Here is a 16,140-nt window from a genome sequence, read left to right as displayed (position 1 = left end):
CAAGAGAATGGAATTCTGAAAGATAATTGTGTGCTTACACAATGGAAAAGATTGGGCAGTAAGTACCTTTTTATGTAGGGAAAGGTCACTTTTCAGGTGGCAAGTTAAAAGAAAATCTGATTCCAAATCTAAATTAAAATTTGAGTATATTCAAATATATTAATACTTTAGAAGTACTTTATATTCATTGTTAATTCATTTTAAAATCACAGATTTCCTAGATCCTTTGGCTGGTTCCCCTTTTGGGGGAGAGGGCAGAGAATATGTTATTTCACTTTTCAACTCTCAATGGCATATAAAATAATAAAGTATAGCTGATGAAAAATTCCAGATGTGGGAGAATTCAAATAAAAAACAACATAGTAAGAGTATTTTATACTGTCAGATTAAATGATGTAACAGTAATATACCTGTTCCTAAGAACAAAATCATTTCCTAAATGAGTGTGGCTTTGAGGAAGAGGATAAACTGAAACATTTCAAATATTTCCTTTTGAAATAAATACTTATATTTCTATAATCCCAAAGAATTGTAAATATAAGTGATTTTACAAAGTTTCTGGATTTTAAAATGAACTACAGTAAAATCTCTTGGCTTCTAAGGGATGGAGTATAAGTGGTATGGATGTTTAGGCTGAGGAGAGATCCAAAAAAGTGTTGGTATTGGTATTAGCACTTTTTAGCAAGTATTAGCAAAGTTTGTGAGGTGTTTTATACACATAATCTCATTTGGTTCTTAACAAAAATCCTCTGAGGTAGGTGATATCATGCTCTTTTTACACTTGAGGACACTGAAGCTGATGATGTATGCAATCACACAATTGGTTACACAAAAAGTATATGAATTAGGAATTAAAGCACTTGATTACTCAGTACTTTTATCATTGTGCAGATGTGATGTTTCTTATTAACTAAGGATATTAAACAGGAGTAATATGGGTATTACAAGAACTGAATAAATTATGCTTCTGGCATTTTTACTAGCCCCCCCCCCCCCACTTCCCCTCACCCACAACAGTTCTGCCTTCTGATCCACTAGAAATTCAATGCTGACCTGGACCTTCTCTGTTGCATCACAGTTCTATAAGCTGCACTGGGAACCATGGCTTTTTCATGAGTCAACTACAAATAATAATGCCTTTGTTATGAAGCAAAGTACTTTGCTGAGGATGATGACGTAGACAAAAAATAAAGTAGCCCCTACTCTGAAAGTGTTGATGTTCTCCTTTTTTTACTGAAGCCTTTGGTTTTACTATTGCTCTCTTCCCACTTAGCTAATGAACTCAACCATCTGAGGCAGCCAATGCTGGTACTTACTCAGTTTACCTACACCCATACTTCATCCCTGTCTTGGATTCTTAATCTAGTCTTCTATAGCCATTTCAAATTTCTGCAAATAGATAAACTTCCTTTGTGTTCAAAACCTCTCTACCCTGGGCCCAAATGAAGGGACTATTTCCTGTCTCCACTACCAAGACTTGATGCTCAATTCTATCACCTCTTCATTTTTAGTTCCTTATAATTTGGACTTATCTTTAATATTGCACTGAAGCTACTTTCAAAGGTTACTTAACTTTCAAACCCTTTGAGCTCTGCAATGTTACAATGCTGACTATTTCTTTTTTCTAGATGCTTTTCTCAGTTTGCTTCTGTGTAAGAGCATTTAGGGTTTTCCTTCTGACTGAGAATCATCCAGTGTCTTTTATAGCTCCCCCTTGTCCTCATGTTCTTCAAAGTCAGGGAATGCCCTAAAGGTTTTGTATTTGGTTATCTTCCTCTCTACACATCCTCAGTTTAGGAATTCCCTTAGTTTCCGTTAGAATTCTATGAGAAACTTCCCAAGATAGAACTACTCAATTTCTGGACTCACATTTACAACTAGCATGTGTGCCCAGCTTTCAGACTCCTTCTATGACCTGGATTCATCATTTTTTACCCCAGCCCCCAGACCTGTTCTACTTTTAGCTTCCTAATTTCTTTTAAAAGGAACTTCAAGGGGGCAATCGGATGGCTCAGTGGACTGAGAGTAAGGTCCAGAGACAGGAGGTCCTGGGTTCAAATTTGGCCTCAGACACTGCCTAGCTGTGTGACCCTGGGCAAGTCACTTAACCCCTATTGCCTAGCCCTTACTGCTCTTCTGGAGATGAGGGTGTAAAATATAATAAATAAAAGGAACCTTAATTTTTTCTAGTCACACTAGCTCAAAACCCCAGTAACTAAATTACTATTTAAAAACTAATTACACTTCAGAATCAATACTAAGTTATCAGTTCCAAGGCAAAAGAGCAGTACGTGTTAAGCGATGGAAGTTAAGTGACTTGCCCAGGGTCACATAGCTTAGGAGGTGTCTTGGTCAGATTTGAACCCAAGACTTCCCATCTCTATGGCTGGTTCTCAATCCACTGAGCCACCTAGCTGGGCCCTACACTACTACTTTACTCTCAAAGTTGAATTTAGCACTAAGATACATTCCCCTCTTCATAGATTAGGAAATAGGCCCAGAAACATTAAGTACCTAAGGCATTTTAGGCAAGTCTACAAAAGGAGTTAAATTGGCATCATCTTTTAGAATTATGTGGGATGATGGTTAATTTGATCTATATGTTCCATAATGATTGCTAGTGGGATGGAAGAGAGGGAAAATATGAGATAATAAGAATAAAGCATTTATTAAATGCCTTTTGTGTGCTGCCAGGTACTTACTATGTTACCAACAAGCAAAATAGTTATGCTCTTGAGGAATAATTATAATAGCTAATGTTTATTAATGTTTAAAGTTTTTATAATTCTCATTTGATCTTCATACCAATCCTGGGATGTAGATAATGCTCACACTTTACAGATAAGGAGACTGAGGCAAACAGGTTAAGTGACTTGCCCAGGATCACACAGCTAGTAAGTATCCCAAGCTGGACTTGAACTCAGGCCTTCCTGACTCAGTGCTCTCTATCTGCTATACCATCTATCATATTTTTAAGGTGGGAGCTGAGAAGGATGGGTTAGTTTTTTCTGCATTGTCATTTCCCTGCCCCCAAACCTAAACTCCGCCTACATGTTAAAATTCCACTATCATCTGGGCTGATGTTTCCTACTAGTCTTAACATCTGAGCTTTCTGCCCTAGTTTGGTCAGCTCCCTGATACCACAAAATGCTCATTTCCAGCTCTATTTCCTTTTAAGTTGAGAACCTTTCCCCTTTCTAAATTCTATTCTTTAAAGTCCAGTTAAATAAGATCTTATCTCTTCTACAATGCCTTCCTATTTAGGATTATACGGTTAAGAGACTAAAAATCTAATCCAATGCCTTAATTTTATAAATGATAAAACTGAGGTGGCCTATAGAATTTAAATGATTTGTCTAGGATTATCCAGTTAAGTAAAAAGCATAGAAAGATCTCAACCCACTTTTGATATTAAGACTTTCTGTTCTTAAATATTTACTAATTCTCATTGATTTCCCTTTTTTCAACTCCTGTAGTCTGAGCCATACAAATTAGTTAGTGGCTGTTTTATATTAATTTAGGTATTAGTCTTTTCCAATTAAATGGTAAATTGTTTGAATGTAGGAACTAATTGCAAATTTCTAGTATATGTGCTGCCAAAGTAAATACCTAATTACAAATTTATCCATGTGTTCCATAGGCTAGCATTGACTTCTGTACTTAGTAGTGCTCCCTCACTGATTTAGTAAAGTCACCCGTGGAGAATTGTTGCTTAGCCAATAAATATGAAAGGCAAAAATATTGTAGTAATGAATGTAAGTGTTATGAAGTGTTTACATCTGTCTTTACACTCCCCTTGGAAGTTACTGAGCTTCTTGCCCTCTACTCTGTGTTAACTGTGTTAACTGCAGTAAAGGAACAAACCTTTTAATTGTCATAATGTAAATGAGACATTTCACAGTACTAATTTAAGAACACTCATTCAAACTTTTAGGGAATAGTAAATTGCTGTAACTTAAGATTCTATATAATGCACAAAGGCAGTGATTGAAGGTCTTCATTAAGTTCTTAGGCATTACTAACTTCCACTAGTTGAAAGATAGTGAGGTCTTGCATTAATAATTTTATATGAACAAAATTCATTTATGTTTAAATAATTTCTCTCAAATTTTCCTCATTGCCTAAAAGGCAACACTTGTAAAGAATTTCTTAAAGTATTTGGATTAGCAGTTATAAGAACACATGGTATTAGAAGCAAATAGTCTTGAATAAAAGAAGTACTTGCTATAATGGTAAAAATAAGTATGGATAAGCAAAATATGGAGGAAGGGAAGAGGCTGAAAGAATTGTGCTCTGCTAAAAAACACATCAAGTGTTTTTAAACATCTTAGGTTTTTTACAAGAATTTTTTATACTATTCTCTTTTTAGTGTTTAGATGATTAAGATCATTACAATTTTAATTTTTGCTTAAGGAAAAAATTAAAATTCCTCACCTGGAGATATGAATAACTTTAAAATGATTCAGAAATATAAGAATAGGAAAATGGGATTTTTGTTGTTTCTGTTCTGTGGATATGAAACTAAATCTAACCAACATACAATTGTTAGGGCATCCATGCTTGTAAATGTGTCTGAAAACATGGAAGTAGAGACAAACACCATATAATTTATATTTCTTGAAGTTTATTTCATCTTGAGTTACTTCTGTTTAAAAGCTGTTTTTATTTGCTATTAATTGGGTATCTGGAATTTAATCCTTAGATTATCTTTTGTAGTTACTTTCTTTTAACAAGTCTTTAAATAGTTTGTGCTTACTCCTTCCTATAAACCTAGGTATAACACATGACCTCCTAAAGGAGGTTTTTGATCATTCAAAAATTTCATGGGGCAGCTGGGTAGCTCAGTTGGATTGAGAGCCAGACCTAGAGACGGGAGGTCCTAGGTTCAAATCCGGCCTCAGACACTTCCCAGCTGTGTGACCCTGGGCAAGTCACTTGATCCCCATTGCCTACCCTTACCACTCTTCCACCTATAAGTCAATACACAGAAGTTAAGGGTTTAAAAATAAAAAAAAAATTTCATAATCCACAAAGAAAAATAAAATAAATGCATATTGTTTAGATTATGTTGGCATGTTAGGTGGATAGCCTATTGAATTAGTCTATCAATACCTCAGTCTTAGATAAGCATTTCAAATGGAAGATGAGTTGGTTCTTGAATTGATAAAGAGGAAATTAAAAGGCTAAATTATGAGACTTTGGATAATTTTGCAGTACTTTAAATAATTCCAAGAAGCTCTCTAATATAAGTCCATCAATTTTTCCTCTTTTTAAGTTAATAATTTATCCTTACACTTCTATCCTACACACCTGTCTCACTAAACCTCATTTTCAGAAATATTTGCAAAACCTAACAAAGTGATTGTGTCTGACAATAAAGACTTCACTCCATACTTTCATGTGTTTATTTTTTTTTAATTATTTTCGTAATACAAAGACTACAAAAACTGTACCCCACTTTTGAAAAGAAGGTTTGCATTTTCTCTTTCTGGGATTCAGATTGATCACTACAATTAATCTTTGAGCATCATTTTAGTGTTTACATTTACATTGTCATTATGCATATTTTTCTCTTGATTCTACTCTTTAAAGCTCCTTTTTAAACACAATCTTTTTGGTGATGCTACATATTGGTGACTTATGGAACACTACATTCCCTGAAGAATGAAAAACACAAGTGACTTTAAGGTCAGTGGATAGATGCTTGAATGAGTATAAGTAAGATGCAGTCTATTATCAGTGTACAAGAAGTGCTGTGAAAAAGAATGGAGGCTCATGGTGTAGTAATAACCCAATGATAATTGATATATGCTTCCAAGTGTGTCACTGGTAAGTATGAAAAACTACAAGATTTAAAGGAAGGCTTCAAGCAGGTTAGTTGAATGCCATTGGAAGATTTAATGACATGAAGACAAAATGACATGAAACAAATCACAGGATGGAAAGCCACGGATGGTTTGCAATCTAAATTCTGGGAGTGTTCACAATAATGAAATAACTTCATTAAAATCAGTATTTAAAGTCTTACATGCATGTCATTAATTATTGCTGATGATTCCCCCAAGAGGGTAAAGAAGAAGGGGTAGATGGAAATTTAAAGGAAATTTAAGTGATGTAAAAAAAGGTCAACAAAAAATGTAAAATACTTAATATTGATTAGATTTTCCATTTAATGTAATTTTCTATAGGAGTACACCTCATAACCAAATGGCGACTGCAACTCAATTCCATTATTTAGTTTGTGGCTTCATAAATAATGGAAATAGATAAAACATTTTCATAATTAGAAATAATTTTTAGAAGAATTTAGTTTAAAACATTTTAATATAGAAATAAAGCTGTCATTTTTATATAGAGAAGATTCTGTCATGAAACAATTCGTATAAACTTTAAAGAAGCAATCAAGCCATATGTAAATTATAGGTAAGAGAGAGGTTAAGTGACTTGACTAAAGTCAGTCAGCAATTGGGCTAGATTAGAGTCCAGAATCCTAACTCCCACACTGACCCACTGACCCATGCTGTGCAAACAGTTGCTTTAACCCTTCCTAGCTTCTTTTTGAGGAGGATCTTTATTTTGTTGGGAATTCCCACTGGAAGAAGGAGAGGCACAGTAGAATGGTCCTTGACTTTTGACTCTTTATGCACATGTCATTTTTTCAGTTGTGTGACTCGGTGACCTCATTTGGGGGTCTTCTTGGCAAAGATCCTGGATTGGTTTGCCATTTCCTTCTCCAACTCATTTTAGATGAAGAGTTTGTGGCAAACAGGATTAACTGACTTACCCAAGTTCATAGATCTAAAAAGTGTCTAAGGCTGGATTAGAAGTCTGGGAGATTCATTTTTCCCAGCTCTATTCAGTGCACCTCCTAGCTGCCTGCCTAGTTCTTGATATTTGTTGAGTTCAAGCACAGTAGCTTGAGGGCTCACAGTTGAGAACTCTAGGGCAGTGTAGTGTAATTAAAAGGATTTCTGTAGGACAGCAGTTAGGGAACAAAAAGCACATCTAGGATTGGGCTTGGGGTTAGGAAGATCCCAGTTTGAGCCCTCCAGACACTAGTTTTTCTCTGGGCCTTTAACCTCTCACTTCCCTTATCTATAAAATAGGGATGAAAATATTACCTACCTTTCAGGTTTATTGTGAGGATCAAATGAGATTTAAGCATTGGGCTTCAAGTGCTGTCTGTATTAGCTGTTCTTGTTATTAATAATAGCAGTCTTGGCTTTGCCGCAAGCTAGCTATGTGGACAGCTATTAAGATAAAAGTTGAACTATAATATCATTAAGGGTCCAACTTACAGCATAAACTAACTTAGAGTAACTAGTTACTATAACTGGTTGGTTGTACCAAGAGTTGAGTCCTGAATTAACATGTACTCCTGATTATTGCACTCTACAGCAAGTATACCAAGTTTTTTTCCTCCTGTCATCATCCTTTCATCCAAGGGCTCTGGTCACATTTACTGAGAAGCATTTACATAGTGCTTTAAGATGTGCAAAGCACTTTATAAACATTTCATTTGATTCTCAGCAGAACCCTAGGAGGAAGGTGCTATTATAACCATTTTTTCAGGTGAAATTGAAATGTACAGGTTGACTTGTTCAAAGTAATATATCTGGTAAGAGTTTGAGATTAAATTTAGAGTTTAAAATTAAATTTGAACTTGGGTCTTCCAGATTCCAAGTCTAGTACTGTTATCTCTATTCACTATGGCCTTCAGCTGTTCCATTAAACAATTAAATTCCTTCTTCACCCCTCCTTGATCATTTAAGAAATTCCTTACATCATGCCCTGGTCTCTGCCTTTATTCCAGTATCTTCTGAAGAGTTGAGCCTTGCTTTTAGACTGACCAATCCCTCTAAAACACCCTAATCCTATCTCACACTTCATCTCACCCTTATTTTCACTCTAGATCAGTGATGGTGAGCCCTTTTATGGATAGAGTGCTAGGTCCTTTCTCCACCCCAGTGTTTGGCCTCCCACCTACCCCTTATCCCATATGGGAGGGAGGAAGTGCTTCCATTGGATTGCTAGGCGGAGGTGGGGAGGGTGGGTGAGGTGAAGAATGCCCTCAGCAAGTGTAGAGAGGAGGATGGGAGTGGGTCCAGTGCTCTGCTCCCCTTTATTTAGCTCAGTCCCCTGTAAGCCACCCACCTTATCCCCTATGCACTTCCATTGGGCTGCTGGGCAGAGGGGTGGAGCATGTGAAAAAAATGTCAGGCAAAGTGGAGAGGATGGAAAGGAGCAGCTCTGCCAGTCCCTCTGCCTTTCTAGTAATGAACTCTGGGGGGGTGGGGAGGCACATGCCCACAGAGAGCACCTTCAGTGCTGTCACTGACACTTGTGCCATAGGTTTGCCATTGCTGCTCTAGATGATTGAATGCCCTTCTCGACTGCAAGCAAGCCCAAATCTCACCCATGTTTAAGAAGCCTCCACTTGACCCTATTGCTCCCCCTCACCCCCAAAGTATCATCCTATATATCTCCTCCATTTTATACAGAAACTCCTGGGAAAAAAGTTAACCACTCTACTTTCTGCCTTTTTCAATCTCATCACTCATCCCAAATTGCCATTCAAGACCTTGGACAAAATCTCTTAAATCTTTCTGGGCCTTATCCTTTTCATTTTTTAAAATGAGAGTTTTAGATTGTTGATGAGTCTCTTCTGTCTCTAAATCTATAATCATTATATATAATTATCGGTATTTTATCTGATTTTTAAAGCTTTCCAGAGGTGGCCATTGCCTCCCTGCCTTAGTAGAATAAGAGAAAAATTGCTAGAAACTACTGTACTGAATAAAAAAAAAAGTGGCATAGAAACTACTACAACCACTAAGAATTAGATTTCCTTAGTTTGATATATGAGAAAGCAATTTCCCCACGCTGACACCTGGCAAATACAGGTTCTTGCACTGTGTTCAGTAGTGACCTACTCTTCACAACCACATTTATTTTTAGCAGACATTAGTTTACCATTTGCTTCTCCAGATTATTTTACAGATGAAGAAATTTAGGCAATAGGGTTGTGATTTGCTTAGGGTCACACAGCTAGGAAGTGTTGGGGGGAGTCCTGACTAAAGGCAGTGTTCTAGCCACTATGCCACGAAGCTTTAGGAATGGTTTAAAACAGAATTCAAAAGTGCCACAAGACTTTCCAGGTCCCAGTCCGTTCTCCAATCAGCGTGAAATTATTCTTTCTAAAGCATAAATATCCGCCCCTTTCAATCCTAACTAATGGCTACCCATCCCATCCAGGATCAAACAGGAAATGTGTTCAAAGCCTTTCACAATCTGGCCCCTTCCTTTCCCCATCCCCATCCTCTGGTCTGTTGACGCGGATTTGCTTGCTTGTTCCTTACCGAAGATATTCCATTTCTCAGCTGGAGCATTTTCTCTTCCTGTCTTCCTAGCCTGGAATGCCCTCCTTCCTCATTTCTGTCTTCTAGTTTTCTTTTAAGTCCTAGCTAAAATCTCATTTTCTACAAGACGCCTTTCCTTAGCCCAAACATTTTTTAAAAGTGTAATTGTCTCCTATCCCCACCTTCCATTAGACTATGACTAAGTCTTTTGTCTTTTTTTTTAACCCTCTGGGCTTAAAGGCGCTTTAGAAATGCTTTCTCTCTTGACCTAAGGGCAAAAACATCCATGAATTCTTTTTTTTTTTTTTTTTTTAATTTTTATTAACACTGATTTCAGATCCGAGTGCTTATTCCTAGCTTCCCGATTCTCATCTTTGTCTTATTTGGACAGTGTGGTCTAAAATGTGTGTATTTTAAAAGAAGACTTAGCCAGAAATGATCAGTTTAAGTATTCTGGAAGGACAAACATGCAGCCGGTGGGGAGGAGGGTGGGGCACAATTAGGGGATCCAAACGATACTACTTATCTTTCCACTCTGCAACATTTTTCAAAGTATTACCTCCCGCAAATCCTTTAGTAACACATTGTTTGTTGTGGGTGATTTAGGGGGGACTAGGATGCATCCCAAGGGTGGAAAACATCCGAAACCTGAGCCTCTAAACCTGTAGGCAGACATCGAGAAGCCCAAGACCTGGGCGAGCATGAGGGACCCTAGATAACGCCCTGCGCGAGACTGGGTGGGTGCTGCTGCCCGGATGAACCGTAAACATTGGGGGCGGGGCCAGTAGGCGTCTGCTGAAGGCCCTTGTAGGAGAGCAGTGGAGGAAGACCTGCCAAATTCCGAGGACCACTCTGCGCTCGTGATTGCCCTAAGGATACACAAAATGCAAGCAGGGTCATTGTTAGCTCTAAAATCGGCTCCCGTAATCTAAAGGTCCTAAATCGGTTTATCTCGCTGATCCGGCGCTCCAGAAGTGCCTATTGCCTTTTAGTTTGACCAGCTGGAATTTTTATTGGCCATCGTGTTGAAGACCCGCCCCTCTGCCCTTGCCTGGATTTTTGATTGGCAGGCAAGACCCACCAATGGTGGGCAGGAGACCTCGTTTTAGTCCAATGAGAAGAGCATTAGTACGCGGCGCGCGGGGTTTGAGTTGACTCACTCGTTGGCGACGGCCGCCGCGGGGAGGAAGGGGCGTGAACTGCGGAGGCCCTAGCGGCGGCCCGACTCGTGCCTAGACGGTTGACGCGAGTGCGCTTCCCCGGTTCCTGGCTGCCTCTCGAGGGGCAGAGCAGAGCAAAAGGTGAGTGAGGCTATGCCTTGAGGGGGGCGGGGGGCGGTAAAGGGATGCTTTCTGCAGCATCCCTCCCCGAGGCGTTCCGGACCTCGGAAGCTGAACCCAGGCGCGGCGCGGGGGTGGGAAAGTGTGGGAAGTGGAGGAGACAAAAGCCAGGACCTCCATCCCCGAAGCAGCGGTGCTTCCGTCTTCTGTAGAATGACATTGATTTAACCATTCATGTTATTCCTTTACTCTCGAATCTTTAGCAACTCCGAGACAAAATACAAAATCTTCATTGAAAGGACCCCCCACCCCACCGTTATGCTTTTTATTCAGTCCCCTTGTGCCTGGCACACAGTGTGCCCTTAATAAATGCTTACTGTGGCACTCTGATCCTTTGCCTCCGGCTGAGCTATTTCTTATACCCTGATCCCCTTCCCCACCTAATTACTTTATCTGTACATAGTCTCTCCAAACTCTGTAATGTAACCTCCCCAAGGCTTGAGGCTTGTATTTTTAATTCTCCCACCCTGCCTTGCTTGGAACCTTGCACTTAGTAGATTTGAGACTGGAAGACCAAGTCAAGTCCAGTCTCTGACTCTAGCTGAGTCACTTTGGCCTCTCAGGGGCTGCCCAGCTGGAAAAAGTGGGGATAACCATAGCTCCTGCCTCTCTGGGTTGATATGAGGTTTGTGAGATCACGATTTTTGAAGCGTTTTGTAAACCAAACCCCAAAACATAAATCTAGGTGTACTAAGCTTGGGGATATAATTAGTAAAAAGGATCCTCCCTGCCCTCAAGGAATTTCCTGTCTGTACTGTTTAAATATTAACTAGAATAGACACTTTCAATTTATTCACTGTATGTACCACTTTTTGTTTTGGTGACTGGAAAATGTATAAAGCTGAATAGGGTAGCTCTCCCTTTCTGCTTAATAAGTTTATTAAGAACCTTTATTAATTAGTTTACTTAGATTGAATTAATTAAAAAAAACACAACTAAACTCTAGTTTCACAAAGACAACTTTTAACCGGGCTCCACTCTCCAGGAATTGACTTCTAACTTGCTGGGACGACAGGTTAATTTATTGATATAAAGATAATAAATCTTTATATCCAGTAAGGCTATTTTGGAGGTGGCTTTTCAGCTAAGATTTGAAGAAAACTAGAGGGTGGCTCAGAGGCTCTATGGATAGAGCACATATCCTGGAATTAGGAAGACCTGAGTTGAAATCCAGTCTCAGATATCTGTTTGACCTACAGCAACTGTTTGCCTTAGCTTCCTCCTCTGTAAAATAAGCTGGAAAAGGAAATGCCAGACCACTCCAGTATTGCCAAGAAAATCCCCACAGGGGATAATCAGACACATTGAAACAGTCAAAGAACATTAAAGGGGCAATGGCTAGGAAGAAGTGAACTCTGGGTATGGAGTATAGCCCTACCAAATGAAAGGTAGTGTAATATGTGAAGAATTACAAGAAGGCCATTTTGGGGGCAGTTATAATAAGTGGTTGGTGGTCCAGCTAGGTAACACAGTGCCATGCCAGGTCTGGAGTCTGGAGGACCTGGGTTCAAATGTGGCCTCGGATACTTCCTAGTTACATGACCCTGGGTGAGTTCCTTAATCCAAAATACCTAGCTCTTGCTGCTCCTAGAGTTGATAATAAAGATTTGTTGGTGCCAGACTTATAGGATTTCCAAGGCAAGAAGTTTCTTTTTTTTAAAATAATTTTTATTTTTTAGAAAAATTATCATGATTCATGATTCATGTTTCCCCTCCCCCCCCCCCCAAGCTGATGTGCAATTCCACTGGTTTTAACATGTGTCATCTATCAAGACTTATTTCCAAATTGTTGATAGTTGCATTGGTGTGATAGTTTCGAGTCTGCATCCCCAATCATGTCTGCCTCAACCCATGTGTTCAAGCAGTTGTTTTTCTTCTGTGTTTCCTCTCCTGTAGTTCTTCCTCTGAATGTGGGTAGCATTCTTTTCCATAAGTCCCTCAGAATTGTTATGGATCATTGCAAAGCTGCTAGTACAGAAGTTCCATTACATTCTATTTTACCACAGTGTATCAGTCTCTGTGTACAAAGTTCTTCTGGCTCTGCTCCTTTCACTCTGCATCATTTCCTGGAAGTCTTTCCAGTTTACATGGAATTCCTCCAGTTTATTATTCCTTTGAGCACAATAGTATTCCATCACCAGCATATACCACAATTTGTTAAGCCATTCCCCAATAAAAGAGCATGCCCTCGTTTTCCAGTTTTTGCCACCACAAAAAGCACAGCTATAACTATTTTTATACAAGTCTGTTTATCTATGATCTCTTTGGGGTACAAACCCAGTAATGGTATGGCTGGATCAAAGGGCAGGCAATCTTTTATAGCCCTTTGAGCATAGTTCCAAATTGCCATCCAGAATGGTTGGATCAGTTCACAACTCCACCAGCAGTGCATTAATGCCCCAATTTGGGCACATCCGCTCCAACATTCATTACTCACTCCTGCTATCACTCCTGCTATCATTTTAGCCAATCTGCTAGGTGTGAGGTGATACCTCAGTTTTTTTTTTTTTAAACATTTTTAAACCCTTAACTTCTGTGTATTGGCTCCTAGCTGGAAGAGTGGTAAGGGTGGGCAATGGAGGTCAAGTGACTTGCCCAGTGTCACACAGCTGGGAAGTGTCTGAGGCCGGATTTGAACCTAGGACCTCCTGTCTCTAGGCCTGACTCTTAATCCACTGAGCTACCCAGCTGCCCCCTCTCAGAGTTGTTTTGATTTGCATTTCTCTAATTATTAGAGATTTAGAACACTTTCTATTGTGCTTGTTGATAGTTTTGATTTCTTTATTTGAAAATTGCCTATTCATGTCCCTTGCCCATTTTTCAATTGGGAATGGCTTGATTTTTTTATACAATTGATTTAACTCCTTGTATATTTGAATAATTAGACCCCTGTCAGAGTTTTTTGTTATAAAGATTTTTTTCCAATTTGTTGTTTCCCTTCTGATTTTGGTTGCATTGTTTTTATTTGTACAAAAGCTTTTTAATTTAATATAATCAAAATCATTTATTTTACATTTTGTAATTTTATCTAACTCTTGCTTGGTTTTAAAATTTTTCCTTTCCCAGAGATCTGACAAGTATACTATTCTGTGTTCACTTTATTTATAGTTTCCCTCTTTATATTCAAGTCATTCACCCATTCTGAAATTTATCTTCGTGTAGGGTGTGAGATGTTGTTCTAAACCTAATATCTTCCCTATTGTTTTCCAATTTTCCCAGCAGTTTTTGTCAAATAGTGGATTTTTGTCCCAAATGTGGCCTCAGACACTTCCTAGTTACATGACCCTGGGTGAGTTCCTTAATCTAAAATACCTAGCTCTTCCTGCTCCTAGAGTTGATAATAAAGATTTGTTGGTGCCAGACTTATAGGATTTCCAAGGCCAGAAGTTTCTATTTGACCCTAGAAGAAATAAAGAGCCCTTGGAATTAGGATATGGGATATGGTGAAGAAAATCACTTTGGCAACTTAGTGGAATATGGATTGGGAAGGGGAGAGACTTGAAACATCGAAGCCAATTAGAAGGTCTCCTTTTTTATAGATGAGATGATAAGAGCTTGAATTTGGGAGATGTCCACATAAGTAGACACAAGTTACAGCTGTAGAATAATCGACAAGATTTGGCAAGTAATTGGTTATATGGGGGTGAAGAGTGAGGAGTAAAAGTGACAGGTTTCAAACTGGGTAAATGGAAGGGTGGTGGAACCTTCAGAAGAAATGGAGAAATTCAAAAAAGGAGAGAGTTTGTGAGGGAAAATAATGAGTTCTGTTTTTGTTATGTTGTTTGAAATACCTAATGGAATATTAAATTGGCAATTTTCAATGGGCAGTTGATGGTGCAGAGCTGAAAGTCAGGAGTGACACTGACATTTAATAGTTTAAAATAAAAATTACACTAAGACTTGGGACACCCTTTGTAGATTTAGGATTTTTTCACAGAGATAATAGATAAACTTATCTCAACTGATAAAGTCAGGGCTAAAATGAGTATAGAGTTACACTGAACCTTTTTATGTATCTCAATAGTTGTGATATGAATGATAATCTAGCAAAAGAGATTGAGAAGGATTGGTTAGACAGGAAGACCAACAGAGACTAATTTCATGAAAACTCAAACTGAAGAAAGTATCCATTCCAATGAATAGGATGATTTACAGTATCAAATGATGCAGAAAGGTCCAAGATGAAGATGAAGAAAAGACAGACCATCAGATTTGGTAATTTTGGTGTATGATTTTAGTGGCGGAGGGTTGAAGTTGGAAACCTGAAAGGGTTGAGAAAGAAATGTAGGTAAGGAAAGTAGTTTGCTTTTTCTTAAAGGCTGCTATGATAAGGAGGAGACATAATAAATGGAGGAAATGGTAGGATCAAGAGAGAGTTTTTCAAGTATCAGACCTGGATTTGTTTGTAGACATTAGGAAAGGAACCAGATTACTTTGTACATTTACATGCAGTAATATTTTTATAAGGAGAACAAAGTACTAACAACTGTGGAAATCAGAAAGGGCTTTTTGTAAATGATGGTATTTGAATTAATCTTTGAGGGAAGCTGGGAATGGATTCCTAGAAGTGGAGGCAGATTGTATTTCAGTTCAGGCATGCATCCTCAGCTAGACAGAGGTTAGTGGCAGTCAGTGTCCTTTTGTGGGAAATAATAAATAGACCATTTAGCAAGGAGATCATTTAGGTTCTGGGGGAGAAATCAGCCTGGAAAGACTCTTTGTAGGACAAACAATGAAGGGCTTCAAATGACAAAAAGAGGAGCATGAAGGTAAGAGGGAGCTTCCAGATCTTATTGAATAGGGGAGTGACATGATCAGATATACACTTCAGGAATATTAGTTTGGCAGCTGTGTCATTTAAGGAGAAATTCCAGTATCCTATTCTTGGAAAGGCAGAAAATAAAAATCATATACCCAAGGGGGGAAAAATTATCTAAATTTGAAATGGTTCAGCAAAAAAAATTAGTGTACTGGGGAAACCTGATCTAGCTGTTATAAGACTTCTTTATGATCAGAAGTATTGGAAAGTGTAATGAGGTTGTCTGTGGAAGGTCTTTAGCAATTATCTGGATGACTTCTTGTTAGGTATGTTGTAGAATTGATACTTGTTCATATGAGTTAGACTGGATAGCCTTTGAGGCCCCTTCCAACTCAGGCCCTTGATTCTGTAAATTTAGTAGTAGTGATCACCATCTGCAAGAGCAGGAGTTTGCAAAAGCCTGGCCTATATAATAAGTTCCAGCTAAAATAAAAGTTTCTACTTGAATACCCCACCATTAAAAGAGTGTGCTTTCTTCTTGTCAACAACTTTTCTTCCTTCCAGAATAAATAATTCTTGTTGAGCATAGAGTTGTTGTCTTTGGGTGCCTGTTTCTTGTCCTTTAATGCCCTCCATCTTTCCTTCCCTCCTTCCAGTCCTTTTTTCCTTCCTTTCTTTCCTC

The sequence above is a fragment of the Gracilinanus agilis genome, chromosome 4 (assembly GCF_016433145.1).
Source record: "Gracilinanus agilis isolate LMUSP501 chromosome 4, AgileGrace, whole genome shotgun sequence".
Taxonomy (NCBI): domain Eukaryota; kingdom Metazoa; phylum Chordata; class Mammalia; order Didelphimorphia; family Didelphidae; genus Gracilinanus; species Gracilinanus agilis.
Note: the sequence above shows the minus strand (reverse complement) of the source record.